The sequence below is a fragment of the Lactuca serriola genome, chromosome 4 (genome assembly GCF_051521515.1).
Source record: "Lactuca serriola cultivar US96UC23 chromosome 4, Lser_US96UC23_V15, whole genome shotgun sequence".
NCBI lineage: Eukaryota > Viridiplantae > Streptophyta > Magnoliopsida > Asterales > Asteraceae > Lactuca > Lactuca serriola.
This window is the reverse complement of record NC_136411.1, coordinates 346,937,117-346,955,015: the sequence shown is the minus strand read 5'-3', so window position 1 is coordinate 346,955,015 and position 17,899 is coordinate 346,937,117. Positions and strand designations below refer to the sequence as shown.

The following is a 17,899-nucleotide window of genomic DNA, read 5'->3' as shown; positions in this document are numbered from 1 at the left end:
AGAACTCACCACTCAAGAACTTAAAGTCCGTTTTCAGCAAGAAGAAGAGCAGCAAATCAGGAGCATCCAGTGCCTCGTTCACAATTGAAGAACCAATTCAAGAAGATATCGAGTACGAAACCGAGGAAGAAGAAGAGCATATTTCCGAGTACGAAACCGATTCCGAAGAAGAGTTAGCTATCACTATGGCTAACATTGATGAAGTCCCCATGGGGGAATGGAAGAAAAGGATGCGTGATGACACCGGGTCGGGACTTGTGCAACCCGCAATTCCCGCAACTGCTACTTTCGAACTAAAAGGCCATATTCTCGCGCAACTCAAGGAGATTCCTTTCTACGGGAAGGATCATGAAGACGCTTACAAGCACTTGGATGAAGTGAATGATGTGGCTGACTACTTCAACGTGACTAATGTTCCACGCGAGACCCAGCTTCTTCGCATGCTTCCTATCACATTTAAGGGGGCTGCAAAAGATTGGTTAAAGTCACTTCCTCCCGGATCAGTCACCACATGGGCCAAGATGAAAGAAGAATTCATAGACCATTTCTGCCCGCCCTCCAAGATAGCCAAGCTAAAGAAAGCCATTGCCAACTTCGAGCAACAACCCGGAGAATCTCTTTATGAAGCTTGGGAAAGATACAAGAGCCTACTTAGAAATTGCCCACACCATGACCTTAATAGCCAACAAGAGGTCTCCATTTTCTATGATGGAGTCAATGTCACCACAAGGCAATTACTTGATTCTCAAGGACCGCTTACAAAGAAGGCACCCCTGGTAATTAAAGAATTAATTGAAGAATTCTCTAAGCACTCTAGAGAATACCACAATTCGAGAAACGAAGTAAGTCGAGGGGTAGTAAACGCGGCAAGTGATAGCATGGCGGCGGTGATAGCAAAACTTGATAGTCTAGATCGAAGAATGACAAAAATGGATCAAGCAATCCATGCTATTAGGGTAGGATGCGAAAATTGTGGAGGGTCCCATCTCGCAAAGGATTGTGATTTGGATGAGAATGGAAATAAGAAAGCGCAAGTCTTCTATTCAAGTGGTGATCGGTATGATGAAAATTGGCGAAAACCTAAGAAGGATTGGCTACCATACGAGGAGTATAAGAAAGCAAAGGAGGAGAAATACAAGCAGAAGGAGAGGGGACTATACCAAAAGGAAGAATCGATAGAAAAGAAAGCCGATTTAGAAGAGTTATTCACTAGATTCATAGCCGCGTCCGAAAAAAGACACAATGATCACGATGCTGCCATACACGAGACCAGAAACATGCTTAGGAATCAGCAAGCATCAATTCTCAACATTGAGAAACAGCTGGGGCAGCTTGCGCATCAAGTGAATGATAGAAGACCGGGTCAACTTCCGAGTAACACCGAACCCAATCCAAGAATAGAGAATGTAAGCGTAATAACCTCCAGAAGTGAAGAAACATTCACAGAAGTACTAAAAATCTCCAAGAAGAAGGCAGAAAAGGAAGAAGAATCGGATCCAGCAAAACCCGATCCGACTCGCCGAGTCACTCCAATGGACTTGACGAGTCCATACGTAAATGAGAAAACTGCCAGTACTTTGAAGCCTTATAATCCTCCTCTGCCATACCCAATCAAAGCCATGCCTACAGAAAAAGTAGAAGCATACAGAACCTTCATGGAGCATGTTAAAGCTTTACAAGTCAATATGCCATTTGTGGAAACAATGCTCCAAACACCTAAATACTTCAACTTGCTTAAAAGCCTTTTTGCTGCTAGGAAGGATTTGGCTGAAGTCGCGGAAATATTGATTAATGAGCTGCCTGAAAAGAAGAGTGATCCGGGAAATATGGTGATTCCGTGCCAATTTGGTAATGAAGTTTTTACCCGAGCATTAGCTGATTCAGGTGCAAGCATTAATTTGATTCCCTATTCATTCTTTAAGAAGCTGAATTTACCAGCACCAAGGCCGGTAAATATGAGGATCCATTTGGCGGACAAAACGATAATTCATCCACAAGGCGTTTGTGAGGATCTCCTTATCAAAGTGGACAAGTTTATTTTTCCAGTAGACTTCGTAGTGGTGGATATAGAAGAAGACCCCGAAATACCAATTATTTTGGGAAGATCATTCTTAAACACCGCGTGTGCTCTAATTGATATAAGTGAGTCTACATTGACATTGAGAGTGGCTGATGAGTCGGTGATGTTTAAAGCTATTCCAGAAGCCAAGCAAGAAGAAGAAAAGAGAGAAGAAATCTCATTTATCCAATTGGATGATGAGATATTACAAAAAGAGCTTGAAATTTTGCTAAAAGAAGATCCAAGCAAGTTTTTGCTACACTCTGAAGAAGGTGGAGATGCTAGCAAAGACTTGGAGGAGTTAGAAAAGCTACTGGAAGGAGCCAACTCAGAAAACACTCCATAATTGATGGAACCGACCAGACTCGCCGAGTCACCTTGATGGACTCGGCGAGTCCAGTCGAATTTGATAAAAACTTGGCCAATGTTGATCTGTTTGTTGATAGTTCTTCACATACCCCGGATTTAGTTACTATTTATGATTCTTTGGAAGAACAAACAGCAGAAGAAGGAAAAGGAATGGAAGTCCAAGACGCCGAGGTGGCATGCCTTGATACAATTCCATTTGGAGAAGGGTTGAACACAGAAAAGGATGAAGACATAAAGGGAAGAAGGGTGGAAGCTGATCGACCATTCACTACTAAACTTAAAGCACGAACCATTACAAAATATGAAGTGATTAAATTTAAAGAGAAGGAGGTACAAGAGAAGGTAAAGAAGAATGGGTTAAAAAAGAAAAAGAGGAAAAGAGAAGCCCAAGCAGCTGAGGAGGATGCTGTGAAAAAAAAAAAGATGAATTGAAAAGGGCTTACAAGAAAAAGATTCATGCTTACAAGACTAAGTACAAACCACAAAGGACTAGGCGTGCATTCCCGATGCTCGAAGATGACGAAACGTAGATGGGAAGGAGTCTAGCTAATGACTTCTTAAAAAGAAGCGCTTGGCGGGAGGCAACCCGTTATATAGAGTTTGCTTTCTTTTACTTTTTAGTTTTTTTAATTTTTCCTTCGTTTTTAAAATGTTAATTCTCCAATTCATCAGACATGTCTGCTTGAGAGTGTGCATGGGCCAAGTGTGGGGTGAAATGATCTTAAATAAATAACAAAATTTCGAAAATTATGAATTTTTGCAAGAGACTCGCCGAGTCTGACCACGACTCGACGAGTATATATGGATTTCGGAAAAAGCTTGACTTCGCGACTAGACTCGCCGAGTCTGACTCCGACTCGACGAGTCGGTATTATTTACAAAAAAAAATATAAATAATTTTAAAATTACTTTTACATCCGGTAACTAGGGTTTTAACCCTAAGAATCAGTTTATTCTCATACATACTCGCCGGGTGCCCCTCTCTAACTTCCTCTCAAGCATTCATATTTTTTTTCTTCAAGTTTTCTTCAAATCTCTCAAGTTCAAACTCAAAAGGTAACAAATATCTTCTTGATTTTTGTTAAGAACATGATTATAAGGTCATCTATGGTAGCAATTGCATGAAAAACCCGTTTTTGAAAAGTAGTAAATTTTTAGGGTTTTGATTTTTCATAAATTTTTAGGTCTATGTGCCCAACCGGATAGATTGGGATTGGCTGCAGAATGTTCGCTATGAGGAGGAATTAGCTCCTTATCTTTTGAAGGAGTTTCACCATGATGGCGAAACCATGGTGTGTGACGGGTGGAGTCGGGTCTTCCGTATTCAAGAACCGGTTTATTTGGAGCTGTGCTTAGAGTTCTTTTCCACGGTGTCTTTCACCGGGGGAGTGGATGTCTTTCACCCAACAAGCTTCAGTTTCTGCCTTGGGGGAGAATTTCATCAATGCTCAGTGGTGGATCTTGCATGCCGATTAGGGGTTTATGACCAGCCCTTAGTCTCAACACCCATCTTTCGGGCCTTTTTGGCACAAGCACATATGGTATTTCCCGAAGGAGTTACAAGTGCGGGCTGGTGGAATACCATTGGTAATAAAGTTTATATTCCAAAGTCGGCGCAAGAAGGGAGCATTCAATCCCCAACACATCGCCTCATTCATCGTCTAATTTCATCCACCATCAACCAACGAAAGGATGATGACAAGGTTTCCAACCTTGATGTCTTTTTCCTATGGAGCATCATTACACCCGACGTTTTTTGCAACATTCCTTGGTGTCTTGCTTCATATATTTCGGAGGGTGCGGTCAAGGATCGCAAGACTTCAAGAATAAATTGTGGGATGTTTGTCACCCGGTTGGCTAACTCATTCGGGTTGATGAACCGCGGTGCATGGAATTTCATGACGATGATCCCTACACCTCCGTTCAATCCTATTCTTTTCCGGAGAGCGAGAATCATTGAAGACTATGGTGGTGGCCATTATGCCATTCCAAATGAGGACCCGGTGGTTGGTCCCGAGGCGCCGGGAAGACGGGTTCGTTCGAGGAGAGAGCGGGATATTGAGGAGGAGCCGCCGGTGATTCCGGTTGAGAATGAAGATGTACCAATGGATTGGTACAATGTGGAGATGAGGCGACTACAGGATCAAATGGTGAGGGGCTTGAATTTTAGCAACCAATCTCATATCCGACTTTTTGAACACTTTAACATTCCACACATAGATGGTGGTAACTTTCCATACATTCCATCATGGGAAGAAGTGATAAGTGCAAGAAGAAGTGGGGCTGGAGGAAGTGGAGTAGGGCTTGATGATGAGGAGGAGGAGGATTGATTTTTATGCATTTTTATTGAACAATTTTTAATTTTTTTGTTTGTTTGTTTTATTTGGTTTGTTTGATGTTTTTAAAACTTGTTTTTGATGTTTAATTGATGTTTGATGCTTTGACAATTTTTCAGAATTGAATTAGGAGTGCTAGCTTCAAAAGGGTTTAGAGTTATAGAATCAAAGTGAGAAAGAGAGTCAAGAAAGGAGGAGCGTTAGAGTTAAAGTATTGAGTCCGGTCCTTAGAGATGTTGGCAAGGGAGTCTAGAAGTGAATAGAAAGTATACAGAGTTTATTGGAAGTTGGATCAGATGCAGAGTTATATTATTTTCATTCAGTGACCAACTCGTCGAGTGCACTAAACTTACTCGACGAGTCGCCCTTAATTCTCACAAATGAGAAGATTTCCCGAAGTAACTCGATGAGTCTGGTATATACCTGACGAGTCGTTTGGTTTCATGTCGAAGGGGCTGCTGATTTGATGCTAATTAGAGTACCACTTGACTATTTATCTTTTCCATAATCATTCCTGAAGATCTTACACTATTTTCCGCATATTTGGAGTGACCCACACAAGGCGAGACACCCAAGGCATGGATAAGATGTTACTATGTCTAAAGTCAATTGAAGTTGGAGCTAAAATGAAAGTGATCAACCTATCCACTGCTATCCCAGGGGAGTTTGTTCCAATTCCCTCTTTAGTTTCTTTTTATGTTTATATTATGCATAATATGCAATGTGGGCATTGCATTAAATAAGTGTGGGGTAGGGGGTTGGTTACATAATAGAAAATTTAGAGTCTTAATTTAGGTTAATTTTTAAAATTTTGCATACCAAAAATATGACTTAGGGATTTAATTTAGGAAATTTTGGTAAAAGTAATTAGGACTCCATGTTAGAGTTGTGTTGATAATTGCATGATAACCCAAATGTTTAGTTGAGCCTATATACGTTCTAGTTCATTTGTGGCTTCCTTATTCCAGTGAAATCATGAGACAAAAACACGACCTTGCTCAGCCTGAGGGATGCAATATGTTTAGCAGCCTAAACTTGAAATGTATCCAGGAAGATTGTTATCGTTAGCCAATAAAGGTTGAGATTGAGCGCCCTTGCTTAAGCATGTAGGGATTTGAGTGAAAAAAAAAGTGAGGTACATGTAAAAAAAAAAAGAGAATTACAAGAAAAGTTGTAAGAATTTTGGAGCAATTAAAGTGAAGATCAAAAGATCAAAATTCCAAGAAATCCAAAAAAGTTGAAGATACCCGAAAATCAAACAATAAAGGTGGTGAATTCAAAGAGATCAAAGCAAATATCAAAGAGGAGATGAATTCAAAAGAGCTCCATAGTGGTATCAAAAAGTTGTAATTATAGATTATGTATGCTTGGGTTGCTCAATTAAAGAAGAAAAACACTAAAAAAGGCACCTACTCGGCGAGTCGGATCGACTACTCGGCGAGTCCAATCGAAGAATCGAGAAGATAATGACTCGAGATCCCAGAGAGTTATCGCAATAGGGGGAATGTGAGAGGGACTCGACGAGTCACCATTTGACTCGACGAGTCGATTCGTATATTTAAAGATAATTCCACAGATCGATTGAGGAGAGTTCTGGGACGATTCAAAAGTGCTTTGCTACGATTGAGAAGCCAGAAAAACCCTAGAAGACGACGAAGGAAGCTAGAATTCAATTCCGGAGAGTAATTAAGGCAAAATTTCATCATTCCACTTATTCTTTTGTTTATTCATTATGATTAAGCAACTTGACTTTGTTTGTTTGCTGTTATTTACTTTAATTATGAGCTAAATCCTTTAGACTTCTGTTTGGGGATACAAAGTTGACAATATGGTTTGATTGATTGGTAGGATTAATTCCAAGTTGGTGAATTTTTTTTATTTTAGCTTGCTGAAGAACCTTGTGTGTGAATAATAATTAATTTTCTGTTAATAGGAAGATAATTGATTAGCATGAACATCTATTGATTATTGACCTCATATGCTATGTGATCACTATGTTATATGTCTAGGATTAATGAATATGAAACTAGAATTAATAAGAAAATTGAGTAAATTCATGTGCAAGCTTGTAAGATGACTATCAAACAAGAGGTTAATTAAAAAGAATAAATTAGTTAACTATTGCAAGTCTAACTTAACCCGAATAATTAATCTAGTGAATATAATTAAATTAGACAATTGGCCACTGTTTGAGTTAGTTAATTTGCTAAGGATTAGGGTAGTGAACACGAATCTAATCACTTGAATCGGTAACCAACAAAAGAATTAATCCATTGCACTATTACCTTGAAATCAACCATAGAGTTAACCAAGTTGAACTAAACAGAAGTTCCTTTCCAATTATTGAATCTAGTTAAATCGTTATTTTCTAGTCTTAAATTAGTAATAGTTAGTAAGTTTTCTAGTCTTGTAAAACTAGAGAAAAACCCCTACTTCTTGATTAACTTAGATTAAATTAGTTTTTAGTTTAATTTGTCGTTCCCTGTGTTCGATACCCTACTTATTTAGCTATACCACAATTGATAGGTTCACTGCCTTTTGTGTGTTATTTGATAATTAAAAGTAGGTTTAAAACTAGTTGGTTTTACACACATCAGATGTGCATTGGTATTGCACAAACGCATTAGTAACATGATATTACAAAATGTGGTATTATATATGATTTGATGAGTAAAGGATACAAGCATATAAGTCAAAGTTTATTCGTTCTTTTTTTCCTTACAAGAAAAGCGATATCTTTGGGCCCCACGGTGATGTGGTGTTAACTTATAGTGTTTGCCCCAACCAGGACTCAGTTGATGTGTTCAATTTGAAGTCTTATGTCGTCATTACAAATCAGGAAATAGGGAAACAAAATTTGGAAAATGAGATTGATTCTAATCCATGTCTCATGTTTGTATGATATCTAGTAGAACGAAGGAATACTTGATCACTTATCTAAGGATCAATATATGTTTAAATCAGAGTTCGGCAGTTGCTTCGGAAAGCACACTTTGTTGTTTAATTTGGAAGCTGTAATTTAGTTATAGATTTATCCAAGTAGGAGACTCTTTGATTAGGTGTCTAATCCATTAACTGAATTATTAACAAAGTCATTTTGGGTTCCCTCAAACCTAGTAAGAGACTAGAATGCTATTTGGAGAGAGAGAGAGAGAGACAGAGAGAGAGAGAGGGACTGATTTATTAATTTATTATATGATTAATAAATTAATTAGAAATCAAAATAAATATTTTATTAATATGTTTTGAGAAAAATATGTTAATTCGAAATTATATTTTATAATTATAAATTAATCTGACATTAATTGGAATTAATTTTGGGATTAATTGGAATAATTAAAAGTGAAAGGACTAAAGGTGATAATTTTTTAATGTTAAGCATTGGACAAATTCTAGAACCTCCTAAGGTTAGACGAATCTAGGAGGAGTTCTAGATAGTTTCGAGAGCCTTTCTTGGGCTCTAAGGAAACTTGGGGGAAAAAGCAAAGGGATAAGGCTTATCCAAAGAAACCTCCCTTATCCAAGCCTCCTTGTACACCTATATAAACTCTTCTATAGAATCATATTGTTGGCACTCATTCTAAATAACCCTAGATTCGAAAATCTTCCCCCCTCTTCTCTCTTCAATAGCCTTCAACTTCAAGTGTTTGGGTGTGAGCCATCAGAGGCACGAGATTTCTAGTGCTGGCTTTCTGAAGTTCTACAAATAAGGAATTCAAGTTTATTTACAACAATAAACTTAAAGTTTTGTTTTTCTAATAACCCTTCTCAATTTCGAAAACAACAATGTACTTTAGGGTTTCTTGAATTCAAATTGTTGTTTGAAAATCATAGTGAGAACATGGATCCTTTAGGGTATAACCCATGAATACAAACTTAATGTCTTATTTTTCCGCCTAAAATATGATTTTGTTATGTAGAAAACCCATGAATGTGTGTGTAAGCCTCAAATTTCATCCGGTTTAGATTTTTGTATAGGTGAAATTTCACATGTGTGGTTTGGATTTCTATGTAGGTGAAACTACAAAAGGGTAAAATTGTTGAATTTATGTGCAAAAAATGTGGAAATGTTGGATATTGATGCTGAAGGTGGAAGCGGCTATAGTTTTTGATTTCACTCTTGGTAATTTATAACTACTAAATATAGAATATTATAGAAATTATAAGGTTTTGATGTGGCTATCATTTTTTCCAATTAAATGGTTATATTGTTTTGATTTTGCTGATTTGAGCGAGCCTCAAATTTGAGCCTTAATTCTTTTCTTTGCCCCCTCTGATATCAAATTATTTGTTATGTGTATGTGTGTGAAAGCCTCAAATTGCAAGTATTGTTGATTTGATGAAACGTTGTTGCACAATATGTTAAAAAAGTGACAAATTGTTTCATAACATGTTAAAAAGTTGAAATGTTGCACAAAAAAAATGAATTTCCATTGGTTATAGCAATGGCATCCTACTTTTTTGGTACAAAAAGTATTGATATATAATTAGACATACAAATAACTTTGAAATTTGTTTATTTTATTGTATCTTGACTTTTGAAGTTAATTATTTATTCATTCAAATGCAAGATTCAGGAAAGCTCTACAGGACAATCTATAGTTAGATATGATTGGGAGAACCTTGAATAAAGGTTCAAGTTTTCATCGCTTTGACTCTCAACACTGGCAGGCATTGTTTCAATATGGTCAATTGCTTAAGGAGTTCAGATGTCAAAATCCTAAGGACCTTGTTCACTATTATGGAGGACATTGACAAACCAATCAAGCAACATATGGGTATGTTTGCATTGGATATTGTCTTTGGATGATGATTTTGTTCTTCAAAAAGATTTGAGTGCATTATGGAAACTTGACACAGATAGAAAAAAGTGAATGGGTCCGTTGAGACCTGCTTTGGATTGTCTCTGTAGTTAATCCATTTCTATGTTGCTAAATTTGTAATACCCGTTTCTGTTTAATGGTTTTGAAATAAGACAGATAAATAGTAACGAGTAATTATATAAATAAAAACTAAATTTTGTAAGTTGAACAAGGTAATTAATTAAATAAAAGGTTAAATTATAATAATAATAATAATAATAACAACAACAACAACAACAACAACAACAAATAGTTGAAATAAATCAAATTGTTAAGTTAGTTAAGGATTTATAATTCTAAGGGGTTGTTGGGTCATTTTTGGAAAGTTGATTTGAAAGAGAAATTTAAATCAGGGTGAGTTCCATGTATATGCCATTTCCAAGGGGCTGATTGTGCCAAAAATTGAAAGATTCTATCTTGTTCAGGTGCAAAGATCGTAGAAAGTTGTACCCGTCTTTTTTACTGTTTAAAACCTGCAACAACTCGAATCTCCTAAAGTTCTTTATCCAAATCCAGCAAATACCCTTCCCTTTGACTTATAGATCGAATCCTTTCACCCTTTGGCTGAAAAATCTCGAGTTTGTTGAGGTTTTCTCACCATTTCTGCCATAGCTAGGGTTGCAGTTAGAATTTGTTGTGGAACTTGAACCAGGCCTTCTCTTAGGTATAATTATTCTCTATTCCGACCCTTATAACCCCCCCATGAGCTATCTTCGTTGTGTGGCGACCAAAGCTGCCTCCGGCAGCCCATTGTCGCCCGAATCCTTCTTTCTTGCAAGATTCTTGTGTTTTTTGTTGTTGCTGTCGGTTTTAATGGACCACAAGCTTTATTAATCATCTCCAATGAAGTCTTTTACCTCCCTAAACGATTAAAGCCTAGTGTGGTCAACTAGAATGATGATTATAGTCTCAAATGCTTACAAAATCTCATAAACACAACTGTATTTCAAGTTTTTGCGAAAATAAGTTCTAACTCCTTTTTTTAAAAGCTTTTAGATCTATTGTATGGAGTGTTTAAGGTTGCTAAGATTTGTATTTAGCTCTCTTAACCTTGATTGGTATTGTGTGGAAGTCTAGGACCAAGAAAACAAGTTTATATTTTGTTTTTGCCTTAAAAACCTTAGAACCGAAGAGCTACACTTCTCGAATGTTTTTAGTCCATGAAATCTTATATTCAACTAAATTTTACTATTAAAACACAACCCATATCATATGTTATAATATTGGTTGGATGTGAGTGCTTAAGACAAATAATAAGCTTAGTTTAAGGTTGTGTGTGTAAACCCAAGAATATGTTTGAATCATGCATATCCTAATATATGTATAAAAGGATGTATAAAGGTGGGTGGTTAACGTCTACATAATCATATAAGAGGATGTGTTTGTACCATATGATAATATAAGAATATTAAGAAGTAAAAGTGTAAATAAAGTATAGTATGTGTATTATATGTAAATGACATAAGTATAGTTATTGGTATAGGTGTAGATGTTCAGAGAGGGAGTTCAACCTACCCACTCCAGTGGTTTGATCTTTATTAGTGATAGTTGGTTTGCAGGTTTGATCAGTGTGAGGAGTTAAGAGTGTAGCGGTGTTTCTCTGATTATACGATTCAGGTAATTCTTCTCACTATGCCACGTATGACATCGTATATCCTCTACATGTTAGGATAGTAGTATTGTTAGAGTGCATATATGTCAGTTGAATAAGATAGCTCTGTTATGCATGTGCAGTATATGACACTCGGTGCCATTGTATGCTAGACTGGTAGGATCTTGCATGTTGATTGTACGATTATGTTAGGAGTTATGTTTGGTTAGGGTAATTGGGGAAGGCCATTTATTAGGATTATGTATGTTTGACCAGCAAAGGACTTAATTGAGAAGTGGTCAATGGCAAGGTACTAGAGAAGGCTAGTTAACTAGTAAATGTAATAATATAGTTATATTATGTGTTTATGTTACATGATTATGTGGTTCTATGTAGTTTACGTTGGATAGCATGAGAACTTTTGTTCTAATGCCTGATTGTGATGTTCTTATCTAATTGTTTGCTCTTGGGTGGATCATTCGTTCGACTATCTATCTGATCCCTGATTACATATGACTATATGTACTGTATGAAAGACCAGGATTTAGCCCCAGGAAAATGTATTAAAGACTAGGATCTAAACCCTAGCACTTGTATATAAGACCAGGATTTGGCCATTGGCATTGCAAGGAAAGACCATTATTTGGCCCATGGCAAGAAGTGACTGTAAGAGTATGATTTGGCCTATAACATTCGCTTAGGGTTGGAAAAGAGTTGTTCATTATGTATTTATGTTATATGCATGTTGTTAGCTCGGCGTTAGAGTCGAACTCTTGTGTGGATGCATTGTATATATGATAGAACATGTGGTATACTAGGAACTCACTAAACTTTATTCTTACAATTATGGATTCAATATTTTTGCAGGTCATTCATGAGCAGAGCTCCGGGAGACTGTACACACGCATTGAAGTATTCGCTTTTGCGATTTTATAAACATAACTCTGATAATGTATGGTTCCGATCAAATGAATGTTACTTAACGGTTTTTCAAACAATGGTTTTAACTGGTTATTATATTTCAAAATTGAAAAATATCTAAAACATTTCGGGACGTTACAAAATCAGACAATGGAATATCGGTGAAGAGTTAGTATTTTTCTACTTAGTCTAAAGGTAATTAGAGATGGGTTATGGAGGTTACAAAAACAATGCTCTAATCGGAAAAACATTTAACAATTAAATGATTAGGGCACATACAACCTAAGAAGGATATATGTCTTTCACATAAAGGCAACAGACTACGAACTATCAACCAACAAAAATTTCCTATTAAAATCTGAATTCATTAGTAAGAATACATACCTTGTTGATTGTTGAAGTAAACAACCAAGAATCCATTTTGTTGATCTTTTAGAAACAGGCACCAAGAGCGTTGTGCCTCTAATGGTTCACACCCAGCATAATCAAGAAGGTTATTGAGGAGAGAGAAGGTAGGAGGTCAGAATTTTGGCCTAGCTGAAACGTCCTTAAAATACGACCCGGAAATTTCATTTTTAAATTTATCAAAATCATAACACGAACCATATTGTTTTCCAAAACCATGTGAAGTCAAAATAGTTTAGTTGTATAGTCAAAACGATACATATAAAATCATCATCAGAGTAATAATCCCAAAATATCTAATCATGGTGTGATGCAATGCGATCAAGTCGGCCCTTTCCTTCGAGCTAGAAGTACCTGAAATACAAACTAAAACTGTAGGCACAAAGATTAGTGAGTTTCCCCCACCATACAATATACAAAAAAAAACATAATGCTATGCATATTTGGGTGCGCAGCCTACCCCTTCAGTCTACTTTCACCGGATAATGTCGAGCATATAAGGGTGTTGGACCTACCCCTCTGATCCTTACTGACTGGACTGTGTCGCGCATGTATGGGTGCCCGAACTGCCCCTTCGGCCCATTGGCTGGATACCTGGTCTATTTCACTCCTTACTACTACCATATAAAATCATGCATAACACATAAAACATCAACAATACATGCAACCTTAACAATTATCACAAAGACAATCGTTAAACCGTATCAATACTAGTGGGCCGGCCTTGGTTCCTTCAACCCATGAATTTTGCCGAAGGGAGACTCACCTCAACTACGTATGTCGAAATCGTACTCCTTAGATTGCTCAGGACTTCTCTCCCTAGCGTACAACAAATTCCCTAATCAGATACTGAGACCAAATATGACTCCCTTAAACCACTAATTCATGTCCTAAGGCAAGGTTTCCATATCCTTACCCTATTGGGCCTCTTCATCCCGAGGCCCAACTCATAAACAAATTAAGTCCCAAGTCCACTCATTTAAGCTTTAAGGCCTAATGAGGCCTAAGAAGGCCCAATACCATAAATCCTATGTCTAGGCCTCGAGGCCTTAATCCACAGTGGATCATGAACCCAACTACTCCAGGCCCAAAAACACATTTAACCACTCTGCATGCATACGCGCGGCGTACTTGGCGCCCAGCGTACGCTGGCCTTGACCACTATGGGGACAGTGGAGGCTGGTGATTCGGGTATTACAAATCTCCCCCACTTGAATTAGACTTCATCTCAAAGTCTACTAATGTTGCTACTGGGAACAGATTTGGGTAATGCTCCCTCATCTTGTCCTCTGGCTCCCACGTCTATTCCGATCCCTTACGCTGCCACTACACCTTCACCAACTCTACTCTCTTGTTTCTCAGAGCCTTCATCTTCCTGTCGAGAATGGCTACTAGCCTCTTGATGTAGTTTTGGCGGTTGTCCACCTGAATGTCCTTCAAAGGAACCACCGCGGAGTCATTGGCTATACATTTTTGCGGCTGTGAAACATGAAAAGTGTTATCGATCTGCCAAAGCTCCTCCGGAAGATGCAGCCGATACGCCACTTTGCCAACCCGGGCTAAAACCCTGAAAGGTCCGATATATCTGGGGTCATCTTGCCCTGTTTTCTGTAACGAATGACACCTTTCCAAGGTGACACCTTCAGAAGGACCATATCCCCGACCTGAAATTCCAAGTTCGATCGGTGTCTCTTAGCGTTGCTCTTCTGCCGACTCTGAGTCGTCTGGAGTCTACTTCTAACATTTTAGATCATCTTCATCGTCTTGAGTACCACTTAGGTACTCGCCATGACCCTCTATCCAACCTCACCCCAACATATTGGGGTCCTGCACTTCCTCCCACAAAGCATCTAAAAGGGAGGTCGGTTGATACTGGCATGGTAGCTATTGTTGTAAGAAAACTCTGCTAATGGAAGGTAGGTATCCTAGCTACCACCAAAATCTAAAACGCACACCTGTAGCATATCCTCTGAGGTCTGGATTGTCCTCTCGATCTGACCATCCGTCTTTTGATGGAAAGTCATGCTAAAGTGTAGACAAGTACCCAACTCGTCATGAAATTTCTTCCTGAATCTGGAGGTGAACCTCACATCCCTGTCAGATATCATAGAAACCAGCACCCAATGCGAATCTACTAGCTCCCTGATGTAGATGTCTGCCAACTTCTCGGCCGAAATACTCTCCTGGATCGGAATGAAATGGGCACTCTTGGTCAATCGATCCATGATGACCCATATCATGTCAACTCCATGCGCCGTCCGAGGTAACTTCATAATGAAGTCCATAGTGATCTCCTCCTACTTCCGCACAGGAATATCCAACGGCTGCATTTTTTCGTGCGGTCTCTACTGCTCTGCTTTGACTTTCCTGTAATTCAAGCATCTCTCCATGTACCAAACTACATCCCGCTTCATGCAGGGCCACCAATAAGCAGGACGAAGATTCTTGTACATCTTTGTCGCCCTGGGATAGATAGAAAATTTGGATTTGTGTGCCTCCTCCATCAGAACCTGACACACACACCCAGGATATGGAACCCACACTCTCCGATGAAGTGTCAATAGTATTCAACTATCATAGTCGAATGAGGAAACCTGACCCACGATGCGCTCACTACTTTCATCCTCAGAAAGATGTCCCTTATTGGCGCTGCGAATGCCTTGCGGCTAAGGGCATCAGCCACAACATTATCCTTTTCGGGGTTGTAGAGGATCTCGTAATCATAATCGTTCACCACGTCCCACCACCATCAATACCTCATGTTCAGATTTGGATGATCCATTAAGTACCTCAGGCAATTGTGATTCGTGTAAATGGTATAATGGACCCGATAGAGGTAGTATCGCCAAATCTTGAGGGCAAAAGCAACTGTCCCCAACTCTAGGTCATGCGTCGGGTAATTCGTCTCGTGAGGCTTCAACTTCCTCGAGGCGTAAGCGATGACGTGCCCTCTCTGCATCAATACTACGCCTAAACCCGATATAGACGCGTCACAATACACTACGAAATCCTCAACACCCTCTGGAAGGGTCAATATCGGTGCCTCACACAACTTCTGCCTCAAAGTCTCGAACGATGCCTGATGCTTAGGCCCCCAACAAAAGACAGCGGTCTTCTTCGTCAGTCGGGTCAGGGGTACTGCTATCTTGGAGAAATCCTGAATGAATCTCCAATAGTAGACAGCTAAACCGAGGAAGCTTCGAATCTCGGACGGAGACCTCGGAACCTCCCATCTCATCACAGCCTCCACTTTGGTCAGATCGAGAATATTACCATTTTAGTTGACAAGGTGCCCCAGAAACTGCACCTCGCACAACCAGAACTCGCACTTGGAGAACTTTGCGTACAATCTCTCCCTCCTTAGGGTATCCAAAACATCTCGCAAGTGCCCCTCATGTTGCTCCTGAGTCTTGGAGTAGACCAGGATATCATCAATAAACACTATCACCGACCGCTCTAATATCGTCCTGCACACGCGGTTCATGAGATCCATGAACACAGTTGGGGCATTGGTGAGCCCAAAAGTCATCACCACAAACTCGTAGTGCCCATATCAAGTCTGGAAGGCCGTCTTCTGCACATCCTCCTCCCTGACCCTCATTTGTAAAGGGTTTTGAGCATTCTAACACTCCTAAGGTGTACATGCAACCCTAGAAACCTTGGATCTATGTTTTGCTAAGATACATGAAAATTTGATTTCCAAGGTTCTTAACCTATCTATCATAGCAAAGGTAACTTGAATCATAGAGCTAGTAAGAAAGCATACCCTTCTTGTTGCTTGGATTCCTTGAGAACCTTGTGAGCCTAGCACCTCAAGTGTGATGCCTCAAATGTCTCACACAGCACCACAACACTTGGAATAACCTTGAGAGAAGTTCACTTATCACTTAAATCGGATAGCTCTCTTATTCTCTTCTTAGTGCTTCACTAGTGCATATTTTACTTGTCTTGGAGCTTCTTATATAGTGTGCCACAAGTAGGGTTACTCCATGTAAACCCTAATGTGCATGGCTTTTCATATTCCATGATCCATGGGTTTGTAACCTCCATGGACTATCCATGGAGCACCTTATGTGTTTTAGCCCATTTCATACAAAACATGGATCATTAGCCCACTATACAAGAATATATGATTTACACAATCAACCCCATATATTTAATTAGTCTCCTTTTGATCACTTAACTAATTCCAAATTAATTCTTTGATCAATACCAATTAAATAATATTATTAATATATTAGAACTTATAATATATTAATAAACCTTAAGTGCCTTTTTCTCATTTAGTCTATCCAAGTGTTGCAATGCCATGCAACCCAAATGGACCATGCCAACCGAGTCAAGTACATTCCATGAATAGTTATGAACTTAGACACCTAATCCAACAATCTCCCACTTGGATAAGTCTAATAATTATAACTGCAAGAATGACTTCAGGAACCGATCAACAATCGTAGCTCTTTCAAGGTCTCCCGAAACTGAGATTATTATGATACGCCATTTAAGATAACTGAACATTTAATCCTCTATTCTAGATATCAGTCGGACTAATACATGGAACAATGTCTTACTTATTGTCCAGCAGTTTGCTTCCTGATTTCCGATTTGTTTGACATAGAACTTAATCGAACACATCAATTTAGTTCTGACTGGGCCCGGTACATAGTTCAACACAAAATCATCGAGGGGCCCAGATATCGCTTCTAATCCAAGAAGGAACAGATAAACTTTGACTCATATGCTTGTTCAACTACTTGTTGAATCATACACAAATGCATGTTTTAGAACATCGAGTTACCAATGTGTTTTCGTACAATCAACGTATAATCAACTCATAGGCAACAATTCATATCTCTAGGTTAGAAGACTTATATGATATTACCGTCTCACGATCACTTGAGATAAATTCCATGAAGTGATACCAGTGAGCGTGGGTTAAATCCAATACTCAGAACTTATGAGCACTCATGCGTGTTGTAGCAACACTTTGCTATGTCCAACATCTTAGACATCTACAACCAACTTCATGACAGTCTTGATTCATATCTACTTCCAACATATGACCGACTATGGAGAATTTGAATAATATGATATACCATAACATAATTATTCTGGAAGTCAAAACATGCAAATTGAAATGATAGTAAACGATTGATAGAAGATAGGAACACTTTACTTATAAATAAACAACAACTTTTATTTATCATCAAATGTCAATTACACTTTACAACTTTCAAGAGTTATCTAATTTCTAAAACTAATATCATCCTTCAACCCTATGCGCCTCGCATGCTGGAGATGTTTAACCCTACCCAGTCTGTGACATCCCCAAAATCACGGCCAGAAAAGACCGATT

The 17,899-nt window shown here is 38.6% G+C and overlaps 1 non-coding gene across 1 annotated transcript; it reads right to left on the bottom strand.

The window, feature by feature from the left end:
- Nucleotides 1-569: 569 nt before the first annotated feature.
- LOC145049090 (small nucleolar RNA R71) lies at nt 570-676 on the bottom strand. The gene has a single exon (XR_013683206.1). It is a non-coding gene; the product is annotated as a small nucleolar RNA R71 (small nucleolar RNA).
- Between the last annotated feature and the right edge of the window lie 17,223 nt (nt 677-17,899).